This window comes from Hibiscus syriacus, unplaced genomic scaffold (genome assembly GCF_006381635.1).
Source record: "Hibiscus syriacus cultivar Baekdansim isolate YM2019G1 unplaced genomic scaffold, ASM638163v2 tig00112253_pilon, whole genome shotgun sequence".
In the NCBI taxonomy this organism is placed as follows: Eukaryota; Viridiplantae; Streptophyta; class Magnoliopsida; order Malvales; family Malvaceae; genus Hibiscus; species Hibiscus syriacus.
This window is the reverse complement of record NW_024063283.1, coordinates 731184-755834: the sequence shown is the minus strand read 5'-3', so window position 1 is coordinate 755834 and position 24651 is coordinate 731184. Positions and strand designations below refer to the sequence as shown.

Sequence of the window (24651 nt, the reverse complement as noted above, 5' to 3'; positions counted from 1 at the left end):
TGCTTTGAGTATTTGCGGTTTGCTGTTGATTTCCCTCGTAATCGTGTACAAACTTGTGTGTTTGTGTGTGTTTCCGTATATTCACCGTGTACCCCCCAAATACAATGGGGATTACATCTTATTTATAGTATAAGAAATAAACTATCCTTAGAGATTGAATCCGAGTAAGACTCGGTTTGGTTGTTTGGAGTCCCACTAATGCACGTTACTTTGCTTGTATCTCATGTGTTTACGTGTGCTTTTCTTGCGCCGAGGGGATCGGGAACTGGTGTCGAGATAACCGGGGATAGGCTCATGGTGAGACGTGGGACACGAGGATTCTCGCACGGGGACAGTTGCGGCGCTGATGGACGGGGCTTGGCATGCGACACTAGGTTTTTTGGAAACCCTAAGTCTGCACGGGTTTGGGTCTTGGCTGGGTCACACATGAATTTGCTGGACTCATTGGTATTGGGCCTGGGCCATCTGTTTAGGACTGAAACATGTAATAAAAATAAATAAATAAATAAATGTAATATATGAATGAATGTGAGATGGGATGAAATAACGTGTCTACAATATATATATATATATATATAGAGAGAGAGAGAGAGAGTTTTCTGCTTTTGTTTATTATGATTGAGTTGAGTAACATATTTCCCTTACCTATTAATATCTCAGAATGTAAACTGTATTGGGAGCTTTTCATTTTAACATAACCTAACTTTGGTGCCCCTAATATGAAAATTACTGATTAATTATTAACAAATTATATATAAGGATCCTGCTCAACCATTACTCATAATCACTATCACACGTGAACGAGCAGTTCTTGGTTTTGGATTATGTTAATGTCTTATGTTTGGGAATTTGATTCCTATTTAATTTGGTAAAACTTGAGTTTTTGAAAAGTCAATTTTAGAATATCTTTTAAATTGTATATTAATAATACTTATATTAAACTATTAAATAAATTTTAAATTAATAAAATATAATGTATTGTTAATAATATTGTAACATTTACAAATAAAAATAATTATTAATAAATGAAAATAATTTAAACTTTTTTTAATAATCAAGTAAATTAAAAAAATTGATAACCACCTGCAAGTTCAAAATTTATTGGGGTCTTTCGATGGAGCTTAGCCAGCTAATTCAATATTTTCTTGATAACAGTTACTTGAGGAAGAAGTAGCCTACATGAACATCTATATATATGACCTAATCCTGTCTTATTATAACAATTAATTATATTTAGCGGTGAAGCAGGGCTCATCACTATCAGTCAGAAACATTATTGTTCGTCCATATCGCATTAACAAAGCTAGAAAACCAGTATCGTTCGTAGTTCGCTAAACAGAACAAGAACAAGTACGGAGATGCTTAGCTGGAAATCGGTGATTGTGAGACGAGTCTTCGCAGATGGATTATAGCACGAGTTCGCGTTGATTAGGAGTGTGATTCCTATGTATCCTTTCGTCTCGGTGGATACTGAATATCCCGGTACTATCTTTAAACCCTGTAAACAGCTCATCCAACAAGGTAACCCGGCTATCAACTATTAATATATGAAATCCAATGTTGATACGCTAAAGTTAATCCAACTCGGGTTAACTCTTTCGGGCTCCGAGGGTAACTTACCGGATTTTGGTACTGCATTTTCTTATGTTTGGGAGTTTAATTTCAAGGACTTTGATGTTGATGGGAATGATTGTGATAAGAAGTCGATTGAATTACTGAAGCGACAAGGTATCGACTTTGTGAAAAATAGAGAGAAGAGCATTGCATCTAGTGATTTTGCGAGGTTGATGTGGAATTCGGGGTTGGTCTTTAATTGTTTTGGAGGTTTAACCGCTTACCTTCCACGGCTCTTACGATTTTGGATTCTCGATGAAAATCCTGACTCATCGACCACTGTCGGTCGATATCCATTGTTTTATGAGAGAATTGGTTTATATTTTTTGTGGTAAGGTTTTTGACATCAAGCATACTTTCAAGTTCTTCGGCTTGTTTGGTGGTTTGGAGAAGGTGGCGGGAATGTTAAACGTCACTCGTCTAACTGAGTAGAGCTATCAAGCAGGATCCGACAGTCTGCTTTTTCTTCAGTGTTTTATGTAGATGAAGAAATCAAGAGTTTTTGAATTCAACCAAAGTCCTAACATGCTGCCTGCACTTGCACTATATGGCCTGATCTCAGTTTTGGAATGTGATTTCTTTTAGCTTTATTTCTAATTTTCTTTTGTCTATCAGACTTTATAAATATTTCTAGTGATTTTAGTTTACTTTTATTTTTAATATTAAGATTGCATTGAAGTGGATAAAATTTAAATGGAAAATTTTAGAATTCTTTGTTTTAATCCTTGAAATTGCACAATAAATATAAAATGAGAAATTAATATGTTCACGTAGCCCAACGGCAACAACATACACTTTCCATCCAAGTAATAACGTCTTGGCAAAATACCATAAGAAAAGTATTGTTGCATCTGACACTGGCAGTTGTCGAGATGTTTCTCAGGAATGTCTCCTCCAATTCCAGGTAGAGAGTTCTATCGGTGGGCAGCATAGGTGAGACATTGTCCTTGCATATTAGCAGAACGGGAAGTCATTCTGTCACAAGCTTCATTCTAACCTGAAATGTACAGAAACTAAACCATTTTAACAACTTGTAATTAATCTTCAGAAGAGCTTAAAACTTTGTCCCAACAAAATTTTCAAAGATTCGATGTTAATTCACTAAAGCCTTGAAATTAGTCCTGTAAACGATGAATGTTCAACGGACCGTTCAGTAGGAAGTTCGTTTATGTCCCTTTTTTTTTATTAAACGAACGAACATGAACAAGATTTTATGTTCGTTTAATTAAATGAACGAACACGAACAAAAGGCTCATTCGCTCATTTAAATTCGTGAACGTTCGGTAATTCGTTCGTTTATGTTCGTCCATTTATGTTTATTCGTTTAAGTTTGTTTATGTTCGTTCATTTGTGTTTGTTCATTTATGTTCTCCAGACCCATTTGAAATATTAAGATTTAATAAATTTTAACCTTAAACCCTTTAATATTTTTAAACTCAATTATTATTATTTTTAATTGAAAAGGATAACCTAAAGTTGGTTACATGTGGAATGGGGGAATGGCTCCCTTCATATCAGCTAGCAAGCGCGCATTCAGTTATGGCAGGGGTCTCGTAGATGATCATCTGGGATATGTCTGGTGGAGACATCTTGGTGAGTTTGTCGATGACGTTGTTCGTTGTTCGGGGTATCCAACGCAAACGCGTTTCCGACCCTTGGTTTTGCATGGTAGCGATCAGTCAAACAAGAGAGATCGGGCTGCTCCTTGCCCTTCTGTCTTCTAAGAGATTATTAGCAGTATTGTGCACGTGTTGTATATGACCGTTGAGGTTGTTAATGGTGGTTGAGGTTGTTAGAATGGTTAAGGAGTTTGTTAGGCTTATAACTGATTCTAAGAGTTGAGTTGTATATAAACAACTAATCTTGTGTACTCAAGAAGTGTATTGCTTTCATTAATAAAACGTTAGCATATTCTTCTTCTTCTTCTTCCTGATATCTTAACATGGTATTATTCGCTACTGGTCTTGGGATTCTTTGTTCTCGCTTCTGTTCATGATCAGAGTGTTTTTGTTTCGTTATTTTCTCATGGATCTCTCTTCTGGTGCTTATTGCGGGTTTACCAACAAGAAAGTAAATGTGATTCTTGATGAATCCAACTTCTTGCTTTGGAAACAGTAGATCTTGCTCACGATTCGGAGTCACCATCTGGAGCGACAGCTGATCGGTGTTGTTTCTCTTCCACCGACAACTGTTCTTGATGAAAATGGTGAGATCCAAGAAAATAAGGCGTATGAAGACTTCATTGCACAAGATAATGCACTTGCGTCCTGGTTGATGTCTACGGTTAATCCACATCTTCTGCCTCAATTTGTTGGAGTCGAAACTGCTGCTGCGGTTTGGGAGACGGTGCTCAAGTTTTTTGCAAACCGCTCTACTATGGCTATTATGAGTCTTCACTATAAGTTGCAGTCCATGAAGAAAGGAAATGGAGACATGCACATTTATCTTACGCGTACTAAGGAGGTATGTGAAGCTCTTGCTTCGTGTGGAAGTGCTTGTCCTCAGTCGAATAGATTGTGAGCATTTTGAAGGGTCTTCCTCATGAATATCAGTCGTTCATGGATGTTATCTATGCTATGTTAATGGATGTTGAGGTGAAACTGCCGGATTTGATGAACAACAGGAGACTTTTCCTATGATTGCTAATTTTACTCGGAGTGATGTTGATCATGGTTCATCTAACCGTCAGGATCACAGATCTCGTCGCGCATCTTCCGGATCTGGTGCAAGAAATAGTGGTCGAGGGCGAGGTCAGACGCATGTGCAGTGTCAGCTTTGCAGGAAGCTTGGCCACTTGGTTGATCGTTGTTGGCATCGATTTGATGAAGATTTATCTTGTGTTTCGGCCAACAATAGTGCTTCGTCCAAGGATAATTCAACCAGTATGTACTCCTCGCCTAGTTTTACCTCTAGTAGTGGTAGTAAAGGATTGAGTGTTGCTCTCGTGGGAGATTGGACTCCCAAAGGACTATACAGTCTCAAGTGAATGTTTTTGCTGCATCTCCTGAAAGTTGGGTGGTGGATTCGGGTGCCAGCATCACGTAACTCTAGATAGAACAAACTTGGTGAATTTTTCTGATTTTCATGGTTCAGGTAAACTTACAGTTGGTAATGGTGTTTATCTAGATATTAGAATTGTGGTGATTCGGTTTTACCTACTTCATCTAGAGTGTTGTTGTTGCATGATTTATTACATGTTCCTTAGATAACGATGAACTTGCTTTCGACCTCTAAGCTTGCTAGGGACAACAATATATTCTTTGAATTCCATTCCAGTAGCTGTTATGTGTGTGATGAGGTTACTAGACAAGTGCTCTTGACTGGTGAGGAAGTTGGTGGACTTTACTCTTTTCTGACAAATAAAACTGGAAGTGAAGGTTGGTTTGCTGATGTTAACCTTACCTCCAAATCATTTCCTAGTGAGATGTATGAACTATGGAATCGAAGGATTAGATATCCCTCTAGTGATACTTTAGTTCAGATTGCTAGAGAACTTGATGTAAAGATTACTACGGATGTTAATAAAACTTGTATTACTTGTCATATGGGCAAAAGTCATAAATTAGCTTTTGTGCAATCGAATACAAATTATGATACTCCTTTCCAGCTTATTTATATTAATTTGTGGGGACCTCCACATGTCTCCTCTAATGGATTTCGATTCTATGTTTCTTTTGTTAATGCGTGTACTCGGTATACATGTATATATCTTATGAAAAATAAGTCCCAAGCCACTGTAAGTTTTTAGTTGTTTCATAAATGGTGTTACTCAGTTTGGTGCTTTGGTTAAAGTGGTTTAGAGTGATTGGGGTGGTGAATTTCGTAGCCTCTCGTCATTGCTAACTAGGGCAGGTTTTATTCATAGGATGTCATGCCTTCACATGTCTGAGTAGAAAGGTGTTATTGAGCGAGAGCATCGACACTTGGTTGAATTAGCTCTTGTATTGTTGGCACAGACATCTCTACCAGTTGAGTACTGGTCTTATGCCATTATTGTTGTGGTTCAGTTGATCAATAAGATGCCCACTAAGGTGCTGCAAGGGGTCTCTCTTATTGAGAAGTTATTGGGAAAGAAACAGAATTATAGTGACCTAAAGGTTTTTGGTTGTCAGTGTTTTCCTCACTTGTGACTTTTTCAGTGCTTAGCAACTGATGGAAGAGTATATATTTCTAGACACATTATTATTAATGAGGCTATGTTTCCTTTTGCAGGGAAAGTTGCTTCAGTCAAGTCACCTGTGGCAAAGACTAGTAGTTACAAGCTCTTGATATTGTGACCAATATTCAACAGCTGCCTGGTCTTGGTGTACAATGTAGTTTTGGGGAAGGTTCATCGATGCATTCTAGTCGTACTATTGTTCCTTTTATGGCTAGTGATAATACTATTACACCTACAAGAAATAATAATGTAAATTCCTTAGAAGAAGTTGTAGTTGAGTCTTCTAGTTGACCTGCTCCTATTAAAGTTGTTGATGAACCTAGTGTCAATACTGAAGGTTTGTCTGTTATCCGATGCTCACAAGGAGAAAGTGTGATATTTTAAGCCTAAATCTTACTCAAGTTTTCTTGATGAAGAAGTTCCTTCAATGGTTAGTGAAGCATTGCATTCTCCAAACTGGGCTGCTACAATTTAGGATGAGTTTGATGCTCTGAAGAAGAATGGAACTTGGACTCTTGTTAAGTTGCCACTAGGATGAGTTGCAGTGGGTTGTAAGTGGTTGTTCAAGTTGAAGCGTAATCCATATAGCTCAGTTCATCGATATAAGGCACGATTTGTTGCAAAGGGGTTCTCTCAGTTCCTGGACATGACTATCTCGACACTTTTAGCCCTGTTGTGAAGTTTACAACCCTTATTATTGTTCTCTCTCTTGTTGTGTCTAATACTTGAGGATTGAGACATGTTGATATCAACAACGCCTTCCTTAATGGAGATTTGAAGAAGTAGTTTTCATGCACCAACCTCCAAGTTTTGAATAGATGGTAGTTTATGGTATACATCTTGTGTGTAAGCTGCATAAAGCATTGTACGGGTTGAAGCAAGCTCCCCATAATTGGCATGCCATGTTGAAGGATGTGTTTTTTCAAATACGGTTTCAAGTTTCTTGAGATGATGCTTCTTTATTTTTTTACCAATGTTGATGTTGACCGTGTTTATCTTCTGCTATACATTGATGATATTGTTATTACCAGTTCGTAATATTATGCAATTGTTGATGTTGTGTGCATGTTGTGTGACATGTTTTCTCTTAAGGATTTGGGTTCTCTCAACTATTTCTTAGGGATTGAAGTAAAATGACTTAATGGCTCATTGATGCTCAGTCAAAAGAAGTTAATTTTGGAGCTTTTGGAGAATGTGGTCATAAAGAATTATGCACCATGTGCTACGCATATGGTTCTTGCATCCAAATTGGTTGAGGATGGTAAGTTACTTGCTGATTCTAGTATGTATCGAAGCATTATTGGGTCATTCCTATATGTGTGTCATAACAGACTTAATATTGCATTCAGTGTTGGAAAGGTCACTCAGTTTATGCATGCACCTCACGAAATCCATTTAGTTGCAGTGAAACATATTCTTCGCTACCTTACTAGTACTGTGGATTATGACTTGTTGTTTTTGCCATCTGATTCGGGGTTGACAGTTTCAACATTTGCATATATTGACTAGGGTGCAAGTGTCATTGATCGGCGATCAATTTCTGGTTATGGTGTGTTTCTTGGTAAGCATTTAGTTGCATGAAGTTCCAAGAATAGAAATATGTTTCTCGATCAACAATGAAGGATGAATATAAGAGTTTAGCTGATGCTACAGCAAAATTCATTTGGGTGAGTACACTGTTAGTTGATCTCGGGTTGAAGCAGCATGAGAAGTCGGTGATCTGGTGTGATAATATAGGAGCAGTGGCAATGAGTACCAATTCGGTTTATCATGCACAATCGAAACTCGTAGATCTTGATGTGCATTTCATTCGCGAAAAAGTGGCTGCTAAGCAGTTGTGTGTGAATTATGTGCCTGCAGCTCATCAAGTTGTAGATGGTTTTACTAAGTCCTTGTCCAAAGCAGCATTTGAAGTGTTTCGTGAGAAAATTAGGGTGAAATTGTGTTCAAGACCAGAAGATCGGATGAAGTAGAGGGAATATTAGCAGTATTGTGCATGTGTTGTATTTGACCGTTGAGGTTGTTAATGGTGGTTAAGGTTTTTAGAATGGTTAAGGAGTTAATTAGGCTTATAATTCATTCTAAAAGTTGTATATAAACAACTAATCCTATGTACTCAAGAAGTTTATTGCTTTCATTAATAAAACGTTAGCATATTCTTTTCTTTTTCCTGATATCTTAACAGAGATCAATAGCTTCTTTGTTGTCAGAATGAATTTTCAGACGCTTAATACCAAGGTTCCAAGCTATTCGGACACCTTCATGGAGAACTGAGTTGTGACCTATGTTTTTACTGAAGCCACATATCCAAGAGCCTGTTGTATCAGGAAAAATTCCTCATGCTACACTTGAGCCACTGTGCAGGTCAACACCTATATATGAGTTTAGGCATGTCTATCTGGATTGTGGTCTGAACCAGCTAGATACTTTTGGTCCCGATTTTCCAACAACCATACTTGTGGAAGAGGCTTTTTCGTAATAGCGTGCCCAATTATAAACAAGCCAAACCCTGGTCTCTTTTGGCGTTATATTTTCATTGTAGACAATATCGTTCCTACACTTCCAAAATTCCCATACAATAGAGAAAAGGAGTGTAGACCATGGGACATTAGAGTTTGGGAATGGATTCGTGTTAACCATATTGGAAATGAGCCATCCTCTAAGTTGGATTGGAAATATCGAGTGGTTATCGTCACATGTAAGAGTTGGTTCCATGATCTACGCACATGAGGGCAGTCTCGAAGAGCATGAATAATAGTTTCCTACGAAGCACCACACGATGGACAGGAAGCATCGTCAGTGAGTGAAAGTCAGACTCGCTCGTAATTTATCATAAGTTTTTGGTGTAGGGTTATCCAGAAAAACCAGGCAATCTGTTTCTCTTATAGATTTATAAGCAAATTTTAAGTCGAATGTCTAGTTTCTAGTCCAATACCAAGTAAGGGAATCATCAATATCGATACGTCAGACGGTTTAATCCCCATAACAAGGTTAAGAGCACAAGGGGTAATAAAGGTGGAAAAGACAGATACGTTCCAAGTGCCATCCATGGAAACAAATGACTCAAGGAAAATATTCTCATCAATAAGGACATCCGTGTTGAAAGTCAAATAAAAAAAGGAGATTTGCAAGTGGAGCAACTGAACTAAATCATCATGGGCTACTAGATAATTCAACAAAAATTAGGTTGCCGAACACTAAAGAAAGATATCGGCACACAGGAATCTACTAACATGATAGAGGAGACAGGTGATGCCATGATTATAAGCATAAACATTCTAATTGAATCATGGATCTTGGATTCAGGGGCATCTTTCCACTCTTCCCCATGCCAAGAAATCATGGAGAACTATGTCAGTTGTGATTTTGGGAATGTTCATCTAGCTGATGATGAAACCTTGAAGATCATCGGAAAAGGAGACATCCGATTAAAGCTGCTAAACCAGATCACCTGGAAGATGAAAGTAGTGAGACATATTCCTGGCCTCAAAAGAAATCTGATTTCTATTGGACAACTTGATGGAGAAGGATATAGTACAACCTTTTCAGGATGTAAATGGAAGATTACCAAAGGTGCACTCATCATTGCTCGTGGTAAGAAGACTGGTATTCTCTATGTAACCTCAAATTTAGAGAATATCATTACAGTAGCAGATGTTGATGGAAAATCAAACCTATGGTACCAAATACTTGGCCATATGAGCGAGAAAGGGGTGAAAATACTTTTGTCAAAAGGTAAGCTGCCGGATCTAAAGAATGTAGATGTCGCACTATGCGAGGATTGCATCTTTGACAAACAAAAGAAAGTAAGTTTTGCAAAGATTGGCAAGACACCCAAGGCTGAAAAATTAGAGTTGGTTCATACTGATGTATGGGAGACCATCTCCAGTTCCATCTCTTGCAGGCTCACTGTTGGGACCGTCGGCACACCCCATGGCGCAGCGGAAACAAAACTCGACGGTCTCACCAGCGATCCAAGTACGAAAAACCGAAATCGAGAGGAAGAGATGCGAATACTTATAGTGGGTTCCTTGAAAATAGCAAGAACAATAGTGAATACGGTGGTGTAGATCGATTCGAATCAAAAGCCTCCACGAAATCACGTCTCGGCCTCTACTCAGTTCACCCGATTAAGAGCAATATTTGTTTTCCCCAAAACTGTTTTGAGAGAAAATGGCTGAAGGGTTTGTGTGTGTGTTGCAAAAACGGCTGCTAGACCTAACACACCCTTTTATAGCCAAGTTACCCTAATCATATTAGGGTTTTATTATTTTAAATTAATTAAATCTATATTTAATTAATTCGAATTTAATAATCCTCTTATATCCAAGTTACCCTAATCATATTGGGGATTTTATTATTTCAAATTAATTAAATCTATATTTAATTAATTAATTGAAATTAAATATTTGGAATTATTAAAACATATATTTAATTAACTCTAGATATATATTTTAGTAATGTACAACCAATTGTACATCTTTGCTCCTTTCAATCCTAGGGTGTGACCTTGTAGGTTATTGTAACTTTAACAGTAATTATTAGAACAATTCTAATATTACATACAATGAGTGACATCTAGAATATATCATTGTCACCTAAGTTACAAGAAAATATGATTCGGCATATCATCTTGGTGATTACTCTTTTATGTATTACATCCTTATGTCCTTTATATCTAGAATAGGCACAAGTCTTGGAATAGTCACACTTGTATAGCCCATCTATTATTTCTTGATATCTAGAGTAGACTTTAATTAATGAATAGTTTATGATATCTCATATCAACTTATTCGAGCATGGCCATGTGTTTCTAATCTTACTCAATCAAGTGGCCTGTGATATATTTCCTATTATGTAGGAATGAAAAATCCTATCTTAATAATACACACCTACTACATATATTGAGATATATTCAATAACAGTCTTTATAGAGCAACTAGTTACTGAGCTTGTTTAGTTGCATCAAAACATACAACAATATATGTTGGGATAGTATTGATCTCAAGTCTGAGGATCATACATATAGTCATCACCATGAGCAATGTTATGACTATCACATAATAATCCAAGACATATGCTCATGGTCAGTCAATCCAATACATTATTCTCTAACAATATAATCATGTATCAATTCTGACATCTCTATGTCAATGACAACTCATTGTCATCAATCAATAACATGTTAGTCTTAAGCGTATTATTATTGTCCATGCCCATAATAATACTTGACTAGGGATCTTTTAATAATAACAATTATGTCATTATATGGACTTTATTATCTTCCAGTTTATGTTAAACACATATATATAAATGAAAATAATAGCGGCAATAACTTTATTCAATAAAATCGGTAAATAAAAGTATTATTATAATCAATATATGATTGGTCTTTGAGCATATTCTAACAATCTCCCACTAGCACTAAGCCCAATCACTCACATATCTAATATCGAGTGACTCAGTGAGACGATCATGCCTCTACTGTGTAAGAGGCTTTGTCAAGGGATCATCAATGTTTTCATTCGTGTGTACTCTACATATTTCCACATCTCTTTGATCAATGATCTCTCGAATGAGATGAAAGCGCCTAAGAATATGTTTGGATTGTTGATGAGATCTTGGTTCTTTTGCTTGTGCAATGGCTCCATTATTGTCACAACGGAGTTCTACAACATCTGATATGCTGGGAACAACCCCCAATTCCGATAGGAACTTATTGATCCAAACAGTCTCTTTGCTACTTCACTGGCTGTAACGTATTCATCCTCTATTGTAGAATCAGCTATTGTGTCTTGCTTCGAACTTTTCCAGCTCACAGCACCTCCATTAAGACAAAACACAAAACCCGATTATGATCGTGAGTCATCCTTGTTAGTTTGGAAGCTGGAATCAGTATAACCTTTTATACTAAGCTCTTCCTCCCCTCCATAGACAAGAAATTTATCCTTAGTTCTTCTTAAGTACTTAAGGATATTTTTAACCGCAACCTAGTGATTTTCACCAGGGTTTGCTTGATACCGACTCGTCATACTTAGTGCATACGATACATCTGGTCGAGTACATATCATGGCATACATTATAAAACCAATAGCCGAAGCATATGGAATCTTATTCATCCGTTCTCTTTCTAGTGGAGTTGAAGGACATATTTCCTTAGAAAGAGAAATGCCATGTCTCATAGGCAAAAACCCTTTCTTGGATTCTTTCATACTGAACCTTTTCAGCACTTTGTCTATATATGTACTTTGACTCAGACCTAGAAGTCGTCTTGATCTATCTCTATAGATCTTAACTCCTAAGATATACGCTGCCTTACCCAAATCTTTCATAGAAAAACAACTACTTAACCAAGTCTTAACAGACTGTAAAGTATGTATATCATTTCTTATGATGAGTGTGTCGTCTACATATAAGATTAGGAAAGAAACAATGCTCCCACTAGCCTTCTTATAAACACAAGGCTCATCTTCATTTTTGATAAAACCAAACTCTTTGATTGCAACATTGAAACAAAGATTCCATCTTTGAGAAGCTTGCTTTAGTCCATAAATAGACCTCTATAGCTTACAAACCTTTTCAGTATTTCCTGGAAAGACAAAACCTTCTGGTTGTGTCATATACACATCCTCTTCAAGTTTTCCATCAAGGAAGGCGGTTTTGACATCCATTTGCCAGATTTCATAATCATGGAATGTAGCTATTGCGAGCAGGATTCGGATGGACTTAAACATAGCTACAGGGGAGAATGTTTCGTCATAGTCTACACCATGAACTTGTCGAAAACATTTAGCAACTAATCGCCCCTTGTATGTTTGTACATTACCATCTATGTCAGTTTTCTTCTTGAAAACCCATTTACACCCTATAGGTTTGACCCCTTCAGGTGGTTCAACCAAAGTCCATACTTAGTTTACTGACATGGAATCCATCTCAGATCTCATGGATTCAAGCCATTTCTCAGAGTCTGGGCTAGACACTGCCTCTTGATAAGTCCTGGGCTCATCTTGATCCATAAGAAGAATATCTCCATGTGTCATAACGAGAAATCCAAATCTCTCAGGTGCACGATGTTCTCTTGTGGATCTACGCAATGATTGTGTTTCTAAATTTGTTGAATGCTCCTCAACAACTAATCATCCACTAAATATTAAAAAATAGGCCACTAAAACCCACCAAACATTAAATAAAGTCCCCACTTATTCCATTAACCTCCACTATTCCATATTTTATTTCTCCACTCATACTAATTATTTTTTTATGATAATATAGGTAATATGCTATATAGAAGAAGGGGGCATACCAGATAAAAGGGATGGGAGAAAAACGTGGGAAGAGATACGGGAGAGAGAAAAGGAAAAAAAGCTTCAGTGATTCTGTCGGATTCTGGACGGTGATCAGAATCTTTGATCAACATTCTGAATAGTCAAAAGTTACGCAAGACCATCACGAACAACATACTGAAAATTTAGGATTATCGGACGGTGGACGGCAATGGATCGAAGAAACTAAGCCGAACGGTTTTTTGTATCTTGCCAGCGATCGGGATCTCCGATCAACATTCCAAAAAGTGAAACGTTGTGTCATGTCATAACAAATAGCATACTAAAACAGGAAATCCGGACGGTTTTTGGCCTCTCACTGGCGATCGGGACCTCCGATCAACATTCCGAACAATCAAAAGATGCGCGATGTCAACACGAACAACATACTAAAATTTCAGGACGATCGGACGGTGGCGCGGCGGCGCAGCAACACGATGGTCGGTGACTCTTTTATGGTGATATTATGTATTTTCGGTATAATTTTTGTTTAGTCCCTGAACTTTTATGCATATTTTTCATTCCAGTATCTGAATATATATGTTTTCCTAATTTTGACACTTTATTTTTTGTTATTTTATTTTAGTCACTTAAGTTTATATTTTTATTATTTATGTCCTTTAAATTTATGTTTTAACTGTTTTAGTCTTTTAAGTTATGTTCTTACCATTTTTAGTCATTTAATTTCATGTTTTGCTAGATCTATTATTCAAATAAATAGTTTCTTTAATGAATTAATTTGAAGAAAGTTATTAATATTTAATAAATGGATCATATTTTAACTTTATATTTGTTTCAGGATTTCCACCATTACGACAACGTGTAAGCGAAACAGTACCAATTTTAGGCGCTGTGGGGGTGCTAATCCTTCCCCACGTGTAAACGACTCCCGAACCCGTTTTAATTGAATCTTTGGTAAACGCAGACCAATTTTTGTCTTAAAAAATGATTTTTCTTAAAATTATTTTTAAAAGACGTTTTTAGGTATTCGACCTACCTAACCCAAAGGTTGATGGCGACTCTATCCAATTTAATTCAAAATTACCCATTTTCTAAAATTAAAAAGTCATAATTGTTTTTAAAACAATAAATAATTGTCCCACCTAAAAACAGTTACGACAGCTTGGCGACTCTGCTGGGGACTTTTAGAGATGAGTTTGAGTATTTAGTTAACTTATGATCCTTTATTGAAGTTTGTAATTGTTTCATTTTTTGTTATACTAACATTTTGATTTTTTTGCTTTCAGATATGTCTAAGTTTTATCGAGTGGTTTCGTTTTCCTTTTGAGTCAAAGGGTTGAATGTTTCTCCTCACACACATCATAAACATTTGCATAACATAAGCTCTATACCCCGACCTTCAAACCCTTTCTAAGTGGGGGTGAAAGCGAGGCCTTCGTGAGAATTTATTCTTCGTGCGGGCCTAGCAAGTAACCTTCGGGATTCATATATTTTATGTCTTCGTGTGAATTTATTCACCGTGCGGGCATAAGAGAATGTATCCCCTCGAATTGAACTCGATTCGTTTAAGCCTATAATGGGTGAGGATTGAGGGTTTGGCAGCCCAAGGGGGCACTGACATCAAGGACAATTCGAGTACCTTTTTCCTTATAGAGCCGAAACCATGCATATAGCGAACCGTAGCACGGTCACCATAGGTATAGTCATATCGAACCTCTGTTCATCAGTAGGTACCCAAATTAAGTGTACACAAAGGAGGAGCATTTCTGAACCTTTTCTTTTGCTTTAAATTTTGTTGAATGACAGCATGCGAACTAGATACCATGCAGTTATGATTAATTTCTTGTAAATATATTTTTGTGGGTAGAAAGCATGTTTGGGTAGGATTATTGTCTAATAAAATCATGCTCGGGTAGATATTATGACTGGGTAGGTGTTATATTCATATTTGAATAACATTTATCTGTACCGTTTGTTTTACCTGTATAATTGATCTCTTTTTTTTATTTATGTACACTAACCTATCTCCCTTCTTTTGTTTGTGTCATTTTTTATTCTCCGCATTGCATATGCATTTTCATAACATAATGCAAGAGGTATTGATCCACAAAAATGAGTTTGTTAAATAAGAATAGTTTGCATTAATAGACAAAGGGGTTGTAATACAAGAGATAAAAATGCAGAAGACAATCTACAAGGCGACTATGTGTCACATTCAATCCAGAAGATGTGGTGCCCACAATTGAAGAGTATATCACTCTATTGCATCATAAATGACTCAGAATGAAACGGGTCTACATCAAGCACAATGAAAGTCTATTTTTGAAGAACTGACTGGCAGAAGTTGCATGGGAAAGATGAAGGTTACTGATCTTGGGAGTCCCTTCAAAGACAACAATGACAAAACGATAGCTGATTTGCATGGTTTATCCAGAGAAGTCGGAGCGGTTCGACAGGTTATTTAACCAGTGACAGACGAATGCAGAAGACTAGTCAACCTGTCAAAAGCTATCAGGATATTTTTGTCTCTTAAAAGATAAAACATTTTGTCCCCAATAAGGATTATTTATAATAACAGACATGTTTTCGGATCAATGCCTCGAGCATTTCATGCATTTTTTATTTTTGCATCTACATTTCATTTTGAAGCATGTTTATAAACATGAAATTTCTTCATGGAGGATTCAATGCAGTGTTCTTAATCATGTGACACCATATGGAAGCAATATTTGAACAATTAAAGAAAAATTGAAATCAGTATAGCTGGAGCTTAAGCCTTCCAGAATGATTTGAGAAAAGAGTCTCCATATCCCGAGGGTTGCGATGTTCATATCGTGCACAATTATCACATAGGAAGCTCCAGACATTCCTCTGAGAACTGTGAGGCATTGAAGCGCAAGATTCAAAACATGATTGATTCAGGGGTGAATAGTTGAAGAAAGGGACATTGCATCTACCATTTTCACTGAGAGCATTGTTTTGTTTAAACATGTTTTTGACCTTTCATATTTGTTTAATCTTCTAAACGATTGAATTTATGATACCTTCTAAGGTGAAATAATTGAGCAAATTTTAATCTTTAGTTCTTCGAATATTAAATGAATTAAGGATTCTTTTAATTCTTCAAGATTATAGATTTTTGACAAATGACAAGATCAGACCTTTCTTATCTTGATTAAAAAAAACAAAAACAAAAACAAAAACAAAAAAAATCCATCAATTTTTACCAGAATAATCCATGGAGAGCCATACTGATACCTTTGAGTCAATAAAGTCACACCATTGTCTTCTTAGACGCAAAACCAACATTTGTTTTACCAATAAAATCTGCAGACGTTGAATGTTCACTTGAACATGAACCTTCATACCAGAATAAACAATGTGGGGCATATCGAAGCAATCTTCTGAGGATGAGCCTGAGCAATTGAGGCATGCCGGAGCAAGAAGCAGAAAGGAGAATTACTTCGAAATAATTCTATCATGCATTAATTACATTGTTTTCATGTGAATAAAACTTAATCCTGAAAATCTATCCCCTTGGAGATACCTCTTCTGCGAAGACTTTTGTGTATGAGATGATGAACGGCTTTGTTTCATTTATCCATATATGTATATATATATATATCCCTTGTCATCCCCTTTTGAGCCTATAATATTTTTCTTCTGATTCAACTCTAACCAAGGATCACCCTCTACACTGGGGCAAGGTGGAAAGAATTTGCTCACATGAGTGAAGATATCAATTCAATGGAGATATCAAAAGGTGAACCAATGTCAAGTGCAAAGATCCAATTAGAACAAAAAAAGGAACAAAAACAAAGCAAAAAAGTGAAGAAAAAAATAAAGACAGAAAGCACATGTAAAGATTATCTCGAGTCAAATGGCGCATCAAGATTCCAACTATGAGATTGATCAAGCACAATTACTCAAAAATCACTTCACTTGAAGACCATATAGCATCGAGAAAGACACATACGGGAATATTCAAATTGAGCAAGACGAGATTGAAAGCATCAGAATGAATTAATCCTTGGTTCAATACCTTGAAACACTTGTTTGAGCCTATTTATCCTTTTCTTTCATAACCATGAACCATGACCTACATTACGTGCCTTAAAAAGTCCCTTCTAATCATACACGGATTTCTAAACAGAAGTGACTATCTTCATATTTCATTCCGCCCATCAAGATTAATCTTTATTTGCAAAACGTTTTCTAAAATCTTTAATTTATGATAGAGAAAATAATAAAGGGGGTTCAAGACGTAAATTATGATGACATCTTGAAACCAAAGGAGGATTCGAGTTGAAAACCTGAAAAGGCAGCTCGAATGTAAAAATTTTGCAGTTGAGGCAATAACACAAATTCCTTGATAAGGCATCACACAATCTGAGCATGACGATGGAAGTTGGGAGTCGGTGAACACATCCAGTAGAGAAGCATACAAGCTACCCCATCAAATCAGTGAACATAAAAGAAAAACCATTGACCAAACACAATAACATGAGTTTCATTTTACCCTTTCTTTACCTAACCATTTCCCAAAGATAGCTTTGATCTTGACAGTTGTCAAAAAGCTATAATTTATTGAAGGATTAACAGTGTAATTAATTCTTTAATGTCCAATGAACTCTAGTTTTATGATTCATCTCAATTGTGAAACCTAAAAAGGGGCAATATTTTCAAAACGTTTTGATTAAACATTTTCTAAAACTCTTCTAATACATTTTCAGAACTTTTGAAAATAAAAGAAAAAGAAAAACACTTTTCAAACAAGACAATCTCTCTAGAGTGGATCTTGGTATTTGACATATGGCTCTCAGACACAAAGCTCCTGCTTAGAATCAGTGATGAAGCAATCAATGAGGAACAATGTGGCACCTTTAAAGATTCAACAACAAATGATTGGGGTATATTTGGAGATTTAACATTGAATATTGGGGCATATTTAGGGATTTAACATCCTGATGCAAATGATCAGATCTTCTGAAGGCATTTCCCCCACATGTATAAATAAGAAGACAAAACACGAGGAGATAAAACAAATTCATGTTGCTTGCATCTTAGACATACTTAAGATCATCACATTCGTCACTTTTTTATACATATTTTTTGCAGCTTTTAGAGTCATGTTTCAACTTCAAGAAGAAAGATACTCGATTCAAAAGCACATTCAGAAATTGATGGTGGATGCTCGACTGACTGTCAACAAACAACTTCCCAGTTTCATTTAAGAGCTAATTTCAACTTCACGGCGAAGGGTATTGGACTCAAAATGACACAATTTGCTCGAGAGTTGATTTCAACTTAACGACGAAGGATATCTAACTCGAAGACAAACTTCACAACGAAGGGGTCATCCACAGTTTCAATTTCACGACTAAGGGAATCATGTCCACCCACAACATACATACTTGGATTTCAACTTCACGACGAAGGATATTCAAGTCAAGGCTAAACTTCACGAAGAAGGGGCCATCCACGATTTCAACTCCACGACAGAGGATATCATACCCATGGATCCACGATTTTAACTCCACGACGGAGGATATCGTGCCCACACATCCATGGTTTCAACTTCATGACGAAGGGAATCATATACACAAGCAGCATCCATCTCTAGATTGGATTTCAACTTCACGACGAAGGATATCCAACTCAAAGAAGGAGTGTCTGTCAATAAACTTTCCAGTTTCAGAGTTAATTTCAACTTCACGGTGAATGATATTGGCCTCGAAACAACGCAACTTAACTTGGATTTTAACTTTACGACGAAGGATATCCAATTCAAGGTTCAACTTCACGACGAAGGGGCCATCCACGATTTCAACTTCACGAAGAAGGGAATCATACTCATCAGCAACATTCATTGGATTTCAATTTCACAACGAATGATATCCAATTCGAGGCTCGACTTCACGATGAATAGGCCATACACGATTTCAAATTTTTGTCTCCCTTGAGACAGTTTCCATTGAAATAAAATTTCGTCTCTCTTGAGACATTTTTTTTGAAACAAGTTTTGTCTTTCTTGAGACGGTTTCTCTTGAAACAAATTTTGTCTCTCTTGAGACATTTTTTTTGAAACAAATTTTGTCTTTAATGAGACAGTTTCCCTTGAAACATATTTTATCTCTTTTGAGACAGCTTCTCTTGAAGCATCATTTATGAGTTGGTTTCTCTTGAAACCATTATCCCTAAAGATGGCCTGTCATCCTCATCACGTAAGAACCATGTCAGCCCTCGACCAGATCTCCTCATCACGTAGGAGTCGTGTCAACCTTAGATAATGAGTCATCCTCATCATGTAGGAACTGTGTTATCATCCCTAAAGATGGTCTGCCGTCCTCATCATGTAGGAATCGTGTCATCTCTCGACCACATCTCTTCATCACATAGGAGTCATGTCAACCTCAGATAACCAGCCGTCCTCATCACGTAGGAACCGTGTTATCACCCTTAGATGACCTTCCGTCCTCATCACGTAGGAACTGTTTCATCACCTGACCTGACCTCCTCATCACGTAGGAGTCGTGTCAACCCTTAGACGATTCGAACTCTTTTAAGTGTCCAAAACAAAAAAGAGAACTGGACAAAAACTAGTTGTCTTTTTCGTCTTTACCCTATTCTTGTTAACACAAGAATATGCAAAGAGGGGCAGCTCTAGACACCCGTTTTTGTCCGGGTCGAAAAAATATTATTAAATATTATTATTACTATTATTGCTATTATTATTATTATTAGTTATATTACTATTATTATTAATTATTACTATACTTAAACCACTAAATAAATTAATCACCACTCACACCACTATTCACCAAATCATCCACTAAATATTAAAAAATACCCCACTAAAACCCACCAAACATTAAATAAAGTCCCCACTTATTCCATTAACCTCCACTATTCCATATTTTATTTCTCCACTCATACTAATTATTTTTTTTATGATAATATAGGTAATATGCTATATAGAAGAAGGGGGGCAGACCAGATAAAAGGGATGGGAGAAAAATATGGGAAGAGATACGGGAGAGAGAAAAGGAAAAAAAGCTTCAGTGATTCTGTCGGATTCTAAACAATGATCAGAATATCTGATCAACATTATGAACAGTCAAAAGTTGCGCAAGACTATCACGAACAACATACTGAAAATTCAGGATGATCGGACGGTGGACGGCGATGGATCGAAGAAACTAAGCCAAACGGTTTTTGGTCTCTTGCCGGCGATCGGGATCTCTGATCAACATTCTGAACAGCTAGAAGTTGCGCGAGACCAGCACAAACAACATACTAAAAATTTAGGATGATCAGACGGTGGACGACGGTGAATCGGAGAAAACAAATCCAGACAGTTTTTGGCCTCTCGCCAGCGATTGGGAACTCTAATCAACATTCCGAACGGTCAAAAGTTGCGCGATGTCAACACAAACAACATACTAAAATTTGAGGACGATCGGACGGTGGCACGACGGCGCAGCAACTCGATGACCGGTGACTCTTTTATGGTGATATTATGTATTTTCGGTATAATTTTTTTTAGTCCCTGAACTTTTATGCATGTTTTTCACTCTAGTATCTGAATATATATGTTTTCCTAATTTTGACACTTTAGTTTATGTTATTTTAGTGTAGTCACTTAAGTTTCTATTTTTATTATTTATGTCCTTTAAATTTCTGTTTTAACTATTTTAGTCTTTTAAGTTATGTTCTTACCATTTTTAGTCATTTAATTTCATGTTTTGCTAGATATATTATTCAAATAAATAGTTTCTTTAATGAATTAATTTGAAGCAAGTTATTAATATTTAATAAATGGATCATATTTTAACTTTATATTTGCTTCAGGATTTCCACCATTACGACAACGTGTAAGCAAAACACTACCAATTTTGGGGGCTGTGGGGGTGCTAATCCTTCCCCACGTGTAAACGACTCCCAAACCCGTTTTAATTGAATCTTTGATAAACGCAGATCAATTTTTGTCTTAAAAAATGATTTTTCTTAAAATCGTTTTAAAAGACGTTTTTAGGTATTTGACCTACCTAACCCAAATGTTGATGGCGACTCTATCCAATTTAATTCAAAATTACCCATTTTCTAAAATTAAAAAGTCGTAACTGTTTTTAAAACAATAAATAGTTGTCCCACCTAAAAATGGTTATGACAAGGTGCACGATGTTCTCTTGTGGATCTATGCAGTGATTGTGTTTCTAAATCTGTTGAATGCTCCTCAACAACTTGTGAAACATGCTCAACTTCAGGTTCATTTATTTGTTGCTCTTGAACTTCTCCAAGTTCAATATTTCTACCCTTCCCTTTCTTTGAGAGAAATTCTCTTTCGAGAAAAACTCCTGTTCGAGCAACAAACACTTTGTTCTCGTTAGGGTTGAAGAAATAGTATCCCTTAGTTTCTTTAGGATATCCAACAAATATACACTTATGAGATTTAGGTTCGAGCTTTGTACACATCTAATGTTTTATATAAGCTTCACAACCCCAAATCTCCATAAAAGACATACTAGGACGTTTCCCAGTCTATATCTCGTATGGTGTCTTTTGAACCGATTTAGATGGAACACAATTTAGTGTGAAAGTAGCTGTTTCAAGTGCATGTCCCCAAAAAAAAGTCAGAAGACCACTATGACTCATCATCAATCGAACCATGTCTAACAGTGTTCGATTCCTTCTTTCAGAAACTCCATTCCACTGTGGTGTACCAGGTGGTGTAAGTTGTGAGACAATCCCACATTCTTTTAGGAGTTCATCAAACTCTATGCTTAAGTATTCTCTACCTCGATCTGATCGAAGTGCCTTAATACTCTTTCCTAGTTTATTTTGTACTTCATTTTTAAATTCCTTAAACTTTTCAAGGGCTTCATATTTATGGCGCACAAGATAAATATACCCATACTGACTGAAGTCATCAGTAAAAGTAATGAAGTAATGGAATCCACCTCTGGCTTGTGTATTCATTGGTCCATATACATCACTATGTATTAACCCCAATAAATCATTTTCTCGCTCACCTTTACTACTAAAAAGAGCTTTAGTCATTTTTCCCAACAAGCAAAATTCGCATACATCATATTGTTCAAAAACAAATGAATCTAAGAATCCATCTTTATGGAGTTTTGATATGCGTTTCTCACTTATATGGCCTAAACGACAATGCCAAAGACAAGTTTGATTCGAGTCATTTGTTTTTGATCTCTTAGTATTTATGTTATAAATGGTTTTATCTTGATCCAAAATATAGAGACCATTAACCAATTGTGCCGAACCATAAAAAACACTATCGAGATAAAAAGAACAACAATTATTCTTAATAATAATCTCAAAGGCAATCTTGTCCAAACAAAAAATAGAAATAATGTTCTTAGTCAAACTAGGCACATAATAACAATCCTCTAAATTTAAATCAAGTCCACTAGAAAAGATAAAACATATGTCCCTATAGATAATGCATCAACTCTTGCTCCATTTCCCACTCGTAGGTCCACGTCTCCTTTAGCCAGATTCCTTATCTTTTGCAGTTCCTGTACAGAAGTACATATATGAGAACCACAATCGATATCTAATACCCAAGAAGTAGATGTTGACAAATTAACATCAATAACATAAATACCTGAAACAAACATTCCGTTTTCTTTTGCCTTATTGACCTCTTCAAGGTAAACATGGCAGTTTCTCTTCTAGTGTCCGGTCTTATCGCAATGGAAACATTTTCCTTCTTTGCTAACTCCCCCTTTGGGTTTAAATGCATATTTCCCTTTTGTCTTGGTCTTACCATTACCCTTAAACTTTTCCACTACCTTTTTCTTTCCCTTTCCTTTGTCCTTGTGGACCATCAGAATGGGCTTAGGTCCAACTTTTTTCATGTTAGCAGTTCGTAACATGCCAAGTAACTGTGGAAAAGTCTTGTTAATTTCATTCATGTTGAAATTAAGGACAAATTGGCTAAAGCTATCTGGCAACGATTGCAGGATAACATCGGTAGCCAATTCATCTTTAAGAGGAAATCCAAACTTTTCCAACGTTTGGATGTAGCCCATCATCTTGATGACATGAGCTCCTACAGGAGTTCCCTCTGCCATTTTGCATTGAAATAGAGCTTTAGAGGTCTCATATCTCTCTTAACATGCTTGCCCTTCATATATTTCTTTGAGATTTTGAATCATCTCATATACAACCATGTCCTCATATTGCTTCTGAAGCTCAGGAGTCATGGTGACAAGCATTAGACATCCAACATCTAACATATCATCCATATGTTTCTTGAATTTGTCTTTGTCAGCTTTTGAAGCATTAGTTGACGGTTTATCAGGAACAGGTTCCTCAATGACATATTCCTTCCTTTCCTGTTTGAGAACAATTCTCAAATTACGAAACCAGTCAAGGAAGTTTATGCCATTAAGTTTATCCTTCTCAAGGAGTGATCGCAGTGATAAAGTGTTGTTTGCCATTAAATCTACAACAATGGAAATATTAAAGTAAGTGAATTTACTGAATTAAAATTTATAAATAGGACTTTATTTACAAATTACTCCCACTATTTTATTCAAAATTAAAAACTCTCTCTGTTTTAATTTCGGAAAAATTCAACGAAATTTTTTCTAGTGGGTGAGGATCCATAATACATCAATTTCCTAAATCAGCTTTGGCTTTTCTTTTAGGATAATGATTATTTAGGTAAGTAACACTTTACTAGTTACATCTTATGTAACTCCTCATTTTGGTGAACAACTTTTGTTCAAGTCATCTCATGACTTATCCAAATATTTAACCTCTAGGTTTCTAATCCTATTAGAATAACCTATCTAAGTTATTACCAATATTTCAATCGATGAATATCACTTGCTTATTCTTCGCGTTTAACCAAGATAGATTTATGTGCCAATGCTTTGGCAAAGCCCACACAATATCGATCAAAGCGTTAACGAGGGTAAATATCAGACGGTTAAGTTAACTTAGATTATAAAGAGGGATTTGTGTAATTATCTCATCATTATTCATTTTAATATTAGGCCGTTATTGATCTCATCAATATTTATTCTTATTTTATCATTTGATGCATTGCATACATAACCAATATAATAATAAATAAGATGCAATGGTTATAGCCCAAAACAATGACTAAGGTGGCTCATCCCAAGCTAATGGGAGAACTAAGAACCCTAAAGCCTAAGACTACTCTCTAGGTATCTTCTCGCCATTCTTCTGCTCCTTGTGAATCTTCATAGGTTTACAATTTTAAAAGAAACTCGTTTTACATATGAGGGAGTAAGATGAGAAGAGAAATACAACAAAGATATAGAAAGACGCGTCTCACAGACCGTATTTCAAAATAAACCATTGTGAATTGAACAAGGGCTATAACCATGCATATCAAACACCGTGCAAACAAACATATCATATATATACACGTTGTTACGCCTTTGTTAAAAAAATATTAATATGGGCCTTCAATTTGTACTGCTTATGAGGGGTCAAGGGGAGAAACCCCTTACGGGGTCTAGGGTTAGAGCCCCTAGCGCGCTTAGGCCGTCGCGGTACAGCCGGTAGGATTTTTTTGAAAAACAGTACTTCTGT

At 36.3% G+C, this 24651-nt stretch overlaps 1 pseudogene; it reads left to right on the top strand.

The window, feature by feature from the left end:
• The first annotated feature begins 1358 nt into the window (after window positions 1–1358).
• Window positions 1359–2199, top strand: LOC120176741 (annotated as a pseudogene).
• Window positions 2200–24651: the final 22452 nt, after the last annotated feature.